The sequence below is a fragment of the Mastomys coucha genome, unplaced genomic scaffold (assembly GCF_008632895.1).
Source record: "Mastomys coucha isolate ucsf_1 unplaced genomic scaffold, UCSF_Mcou_1 pScaffold18, whole genome shotgun sequence".
Taxonomy (NCBI): domain Eukaryota; kingdom Metazoa; phylum Chordata; class Mammalia; order Rodentia; family Muridae; genus Mastomys; species Mastomys coucha.
In genome coordinates, this window is record NW_022196900.1 from 44849800 (window position 1) to 44857290 (window position 7491).

The 7491-nt window shown below is 33.9% G+C and overlaps 1 protein-coding gene across 2 annotated transcripts in view; it reads left to right on the forward strand.

Moving 5' to 3' along the window:
* Positions 1–7491, forward strand: part of Cntln (centlein) — a 241922-nt gene that overhangs the window by 117348 nt on the left and 117083 nt on the right. The window lies entirely within an intron of this gene.

The window sequence follows — 7491 nt, forward strand, 5'->3', positions numbered from 1 at the left end:
CATAGTTAGCAGATTGAAAACCACACTTTAGTGGATTTGTTTGAGTATGATTGAGGTTTTAATGTATAGAGATGATAGTGCATAACAAGCATGGTCCCTTGCTTATAGCATTAGTGCACACATTTTGATTTTGTTACTGGTGACATAAGTGTTAAGTGTTTATAAAAGTTAGAACATGCATTATAATAAATGATTGATTGTACCCAAAAGTCATATATTTAGAGATATGCCACAGAGGAAATTTAACTCCTTGGGCCTAAAAATTCACTTTAGGATGCTATTAATGCACATTTTAAATATTCAGATTTGTGAATTTTAGAAGAAAAGAAGCTTATAGTATGATTTGAAATCCTTAAATAAATGTTTTATCTCATTTTGTCATTTTGGGTTAAAGGGAAATCAATAAGAAATAGCAGTATTTTAATACATTTTTAAGTACTTCCAGTATTAGTTTATCCTTAATATTGGAATTTATACTTACTGTGTATACTGTGGAATTGACACTCGTAACTACTCCTTTGTTAAATACATCACTAATATTGTCTCAGAAGGGTATTTTTATATTTCAGACTAAAGCTTAGTGTGTGATCCCATGACTGTGTGTAGATGCTGTTGTCTGTAGAACCACTAGCAACAGAGCCATTCAGGGCTGGATTCTGTACAGTATGTGCAAGGAGACTTGTGCTGTAGTTTTACCTTTTATTCATTAATGACTATATGATAGAAATCTCAGATATGTGAAGGCATTGGATTTGAATGATGTTAGTACTGAATCTACTTGGAATGTGAAAGTTGGATGTCATTTATGAACAAGATAGTGATATTTTTGTGACTTCTAAATATCAATATTTGTGCTTTACAAGGAGAGCTCTAATGACAGTGTTAGACTGCTCTTAGTTTGTGGCTTTTCTAAAAGTGAGGTACAGATGACAAGTGGCATGCTGATTCTGTTTGTAGACTTCGATGATAAAACTTTTGATTTGCAGTATCTTGTTAAATGGGTGTGATTTTCCCTCTTCTCAGAGGCTTGCATCCTGGGTTATGGACAGGCAAGATAACAATGTAAAGCCAAATAAACTAAAAAGTAGCCTGAGGTTTTTTTCTTTTTTTTTATAGAAAAAAATTATAAAACAGATATAAAATGGATGCTACATATTTGGGATTAGCCATTTTGTAAAATGTTAAATACAAAATAGGGTTCAGTTTTTCATGAGAAGAAAATCATTTCTATGATATATAGATTGTTTATACCTTGTCATTTTTTAATGTTTACTTTCTTTTCAAAGAACGTTTAAGTTGTGAGTGTCTCTTACTTATATCTGTATTATATATTCAAATTATTCAAATACACACATATTACAGACTTTAAATACACATACACCTATACATGATTTCAGTGAAATTCTTTGTGTGAAATTTTTTGAAAGATAACTTCTTTTTATATTCTGTCCCCCAAAGGAAAAAGGCTGCATTTTGTTTGTCAGGTTTAGTATTCATACATTTCTTAAAGAGGTGAGCTAATGTATGTGAAATAGCAAAACTATATACTAAACAGTATTGTATTTAAAGAGTTTTTAATACATGATCAAATAAACTGAACAACCTAACTTAGGATTCCTTGTAACTGTTGATGGCGGGAAACACCTGGTCAGTGTCACACAGTGTTCAGTCAGCTTCCACTGCGATGGCAATGGTGCATTGTTGGCTTAGATTACAGAAACACAACTCCAATTTTGCATATGTCATCTGCTTGTTCATTTGTTTATGGCACGGAAGTTCTCCGGCACTTCCATGCCATGTAAGACTTCATCATTGCTCTAGAGACAGTCCCTTGGTCTTTCCTCTGATTGGATCATGTCACTGTGATCTTTTGCCTTTCCCTCTCAAGTGTCACTGTATCTGGAAAAATATTATTGAAAATTATTTTTTTAATTCTTCAAAGACACAGAAAGAGCAGTTCTCAATTTCATATGGAAAAACAAAACACCCAGGATAGCAAAAACAAATCTTAACAATAAAATAACTTCTGGGGGAATCACCATCTCTGACCTCAAGCTATATTACAGAGCAATAGAGATAAAAAAATAACGGCATGGTTTTGGTACAGAGACAGGCAGGTTGATTAATTGAATAGAATCGAAGACCCAGCAATAAGGCCCCACACCCATGGACGCTTAATCTTTGAAGCCAAAAATATATAATGAAAAAAAAGAAAGCATCTTCAATTAATAATGCTGATCTAACTGGTAGTCTGTATGTAAAAAAAAAAATGAAAATAGATACATATTTGTCACCTTTCACAAAAGCTCAAGAACAAGTGGATCGAGAACCTCAATATAAAACTGGGTACACTGCATCTAATAAAAGAGAAAGTGGGAAGAGCCTCAAACTCATGGGCACTGGGGCATTTTTCCTAAACAGAATTCCAATGGTTGAGACTCTAAGATCAACAATTGATAAATGGGACCTTCTGCAACTGAAAAAACTTCTGTAAGGCAAAGGACATAGTCAATAGGACAAACCAACAACCTACAGATTGGGAAAAAAATCTTCACTAACTCCATATCTGAAAGAGGGTTAATATACAAAATATATAAAGAACTCAAGAAGTTAACCTCCATAAAATCAAACAACCCAATAAAAAATGGAGTATAAAAGTAAACAAAGAATTCACAACAGAGGAATCTCAAATGGCTCAGAAGCACTTAAATGTTCAAAGTCTTTAGTGGTCAGCGAAATGCCAATCAAAATGACCCTGAGATTCTACCTCACACCAGTCAGAATGACTAAGATAAAAAACTTAGGTGACTGCACATATTGGTAAGGATGTGGAGAAAGAGGAACACCCTTCCATTGCTGGTGGGATTGCAAACTGGTACAACTACTCTGGAAATCAATCTGGAGGTTCCTCAGAAAATTGGAAATAGATCTACCTGAAAATTATTTTTAGGCAGTTGATACCACACTGAAAAGTTACTTTCTTCTCAAATTCTATATTTATATAGGATTTTCAAAAAAACAAAATTACATTGAGGACTAATTTATAAAGGTATTACATAGCATTTATTTATCAGAGAGGGCCTTGGTTTCAAGTTTTAGGACCAAATCAAAATGGTGATTATTTCCAACTGTAGGTTTTTACATACATATACCTCTGATTGTTTCTTATCACATTAACTATGACCTCATAGTGCACCATTATATTACAATAAAATAAACAAAAAAGTAGCCCAAGACTTTTTATTATAGAAAAAGTAATCATTTCCAAATTATTTCCAAGATGAAAAACTATAAGATATTTAGGGTTATATTTTAAGAACAGACTTCCATAAAGAAGTCTATTGGTTTCCTAGCTCAATTTTTTATGTATATAAACAGCCTTTAAAGAAGAAAAAGATGTATGATGATATATAAAGATGTAAACCATAATATATGTGCTATGTATGTACAAACAATTACATGTTTCTGTACTTGATATTGTTAAGTTTGAAAAGGAGTAGGTCAAGATACAGCTCAGTAAGATACAAGAGTGAGTTTATAATTCGATAATGTAATAAATATTTCTTTACCCAGGTGAGCACGATCCATATCTATAGTCATAAAGCCTTGTAGAAAGTATCTAGCTATTGTGGTTTGCTTATGGCTTATCTTCCCAAGGGTCATTTGTTGTGTACTTGTTCTTCAGTATTGAGATGTTAGTGGGGGTGGTGAGAGAACTAGGTTATTGGGTATGTTGTACTTGGAAAGTGTTGGTGTAGTTTTTGTGGGATCAGTCAGTTAAAGGCTGAGAGAGTTCTTGTAGGAATGTTAACTTGAGCCAGATAGAAGTGGTACATGGCTTTAATACCAACACTTGGGAGGCAGAGGTAGGTGCATCTCTATGAGTTCAAGGCCATCCTGGCCAACAGAGTTCTAGGATAGCCAGGGCTAGAAACAAACAAAGTGAGCTTGATACTCTGGTTTCCTGTCTTTCATTCAGTCTGTTTCTTTAGAACCTATTTTGCCTTGCTGTCTGTCATGATGTGGTATGGCAAGGAAGGCCCTCTTCAAAACAGGAACCAATTTTCCAGGGCTATCAGCTTCCAAACGTTTGATAACAAGCTGTTTTTCCTCATGTAAATGATACAGCTCCAGATGTTCTGTTGTAGCATCAGAACATGGATGCAATGACAGGGATACAGTGCCTGTATTATCTTTATCTCCAAAACTCATAACCCTAGCATATTATGAGGATAAGAGTCTGATGGAGTACATCATGTAGTGATCAATCCAGCTCACCTGAAGTAAGGAAATTTTGCGAAGCTGGTGCTATCAAGAAGAGCCTCATGAGATATACCAACCAAATATAATATGTCCCAGATGGGAAACTGAAATGCAGATGACATTAAAGTAAAAAGATAAAGAAAACTGAATAGAATAGACTATGTAGTTAACAGTGTTTGGCTATTGGTTATTCATAATTTAAGATATCAACAATAGGGGGAACTGGGTAGGGAAAGACAACAGAACAGAAGAAATCTAGGTAACATTTCTTTCTGCACAAATAAAACTGTTCTTGAAAGTGTCCACTAAGGGCTGGCAGGATGGCTCAGTGAGTAAAGCAGCTTGCTGCAAGATCACTGACCAGAGATCAAACTCCGGAACCACACAGATAAAAAAAAGAATAAACTTCCACAAGATTCTCTTTGGCCTTTCATGTGTATACCTTCTCCCCCTATACATACATACAAGTAAATGACTGTTATAAATGGTGTTGAGTGTATATTGATTTTTAAAAATACATTTAAAGAGTGGAATTATTGTCTCCTCTTCCTTGAAAATCTGTACTTAAAGCTGACTTGTGTTTATTGCACCACTTTTTTTTTTTTCAGAAAACAGGGAAATGTTCACTGGAAAAAACATAAAAGTATGAATACTCATGCTTAATCTTTCCACTTAATCCTTCTGACACTGTAAAGTTTAGCTTTGTTTTATGCTTGCCTGGCATACTCTCTGTGTGCTGCATAGCCTTCTTTCCTCAACTTATCATGGATATGTTTCTGAGTTCTTAGCATAATTATAATATTTAATGTATTTTTATGAACTTTGATGGATATTTTCAAATTTCCCTAGAATGTTAAAGCAGATTAAACTCTCACAATATTCTTAAAGCATAGAAATCAAATTGGGAACAACTTTAACTGGGTTTCTTTTGGAAACTAAGTATATCTAGCTATAGAGAGTGGTACTTTCCTTAAAAACAAGTGGGCAGAGATACCATGAATGAGACTTTACACTAGAACAGCAGTGTAGACTGTGGTTTACACATCGTGGTGTCTAATGGCTGTTTTGTTTGTTTATTAGCTATTTCAGAAGAGTCTTGCTGTTCAGACCAGGTTAGCCAGGGATTTTTGTTGTCTCCTAGGGTGACCTCATACTCAGCAATCCTCCTGTCCTAAGTATTGAGGTTGCAGGTATTCAGCACCAGGCCCAGCCTTTACTTACACTAAAAGATGGTTGTCTTAAGGAAAAAAGTAAAAATTTATATCTCTTGTCAAAGTGATGAGAGTCAAGAGATAGTGTCTAAAAGATACATGATTTATATAATTTGAGAAAAAGAATAAATAAGATGATGGGTACAAATGTCTCTGCTTAATGACTTCAAAACCAAGTACAACCCGTTTTACTTGCTTGCATTATCTGCTAGGTCCTATGTAAATTCGAATTTATATATCTTGAAATATATATCTGTGTGTGAATGTGTATGTGTGTGCATGTACATATATATGTACGCATATATGGTGACATGGACAAGAGCAACATACCTTTTAAATGCTTTTAGCTTGCTAAACAAAGGACATATTTTTGAATAGTATATGTTTGATTTTAATAGGAAGGAAAAATAAAAACAGCATGATGCTTAAAATAAGGGGAAGACGAGAAGGGGCAAGTTACTTAGACCAGAAGAAAAGTGGCTTAAGCCACCTTTAGCCATTTTGAACACTAATTTAGTATTCAAAATAAAATGATGTGTGATCTTGGCAGTACAAGACAAACACTCCAAAGGAAGTGTTTGCAGTATGATAAATTAACCCCCTGGACATTTAACCTCCTAGACATTAATCACGTGATTTAAATGCAAAGGAGTCCTAAAAATAAAGACATACAAGTAAAATAGTTCTCTCATCCCCAAATTATATGTTAGGGCTATGGATTTTTTTCTTATTCTACTAAAAAAGAAAACAGAAATAAGAACAAAATGGTATTACCTTTGTTCAACATGTATATAAACATATATGCACATAAATTATATACACACATGTACATAATTGCATTTATATGTTGTCCAAGTTTTGGTAATATCATTTAGGATGGATGGGATGTGTCTGTGCATAATTTTAAATAAAAAAGTATTTTCAGGGCTACTGGATCCATATTGATATTTACATTCTAAGATTTGGCATTTTTGTGTGATTAAATCAACAATAATGGGCTGGAGAAATGGCTCAGAGATCAGACCCTTGCTGCTTTTGTAGAGTACCTGGATTCAGTTCCCAGCATCATGGTTCACAGTCACCCATGGTTACAGTCTCAGGGGATCAGATGCTCTAACCCAACATCCTGATGGCTCCTCTGTGTGTGTGGTACTTGTTCATACACTCAGACACAAATAATATATATGCAAACCTTTGTAAAAGGTTAAATCAGTGAAAACACTTTTCATAACGATTCAATATTCATCATTTGGAAAACAAGTCATTAAGTAAGAAGTTTTGTACATGAATTTTTGTGGTCTCAGATCATTCAAGGAAAATGGTAGAATATCACAGAAAGATTGTTTTCATAAGCAGGTTACCTGTGGTTCCCAATATTAAAATTTATGACTAAACACCAACAATTTATGAGATATGAACAGATTTCTAAAGAGAATCTTAAACAGTGTGTTGACTCAGAATTATTGACATGTGCTTAGTAATACTTCATGGACTGGTACTTAACTCCATGTTGCTGGACCTCTCCTTCCCCTAGGTTCATATTCTGTGCTCCTGTGTGACTCCTGACGTTCCGATGGTAAAAGGAGCAGTCAGTGAAGGGATACTTGTCTGTATCATAAGCTCATAATAATTGATTCATGCATTTATAGGTACAGGCTTATGGCGTGGAGCCTCAGTTTAAAATGTTTTTCTTTGAAATATGTATGTCAGTACTATATCACTATTTATCTATACATTTGTATAGATTCTTGGTGTTTTAGGTTTAAAATGTCACTCTATTAAAATGGTATACTTTAGATAAAAGGAGTTTTGATTTTTTTATTTTTTTTGTCTTGGAATCTCTTCCCAGGGCCTGTGTCTATAATGCCTGGACTTGGCTCTAACTTCTTAGAGCTTATAATATGCTATTAAAATGAATTTTTCCAAAGATGTTTATGATTTGTATGCTATAATAGTAATGTACCCATATTTGTAGATGATGTAAAATATAATCATAAATGAATTTTTATATTTAAAT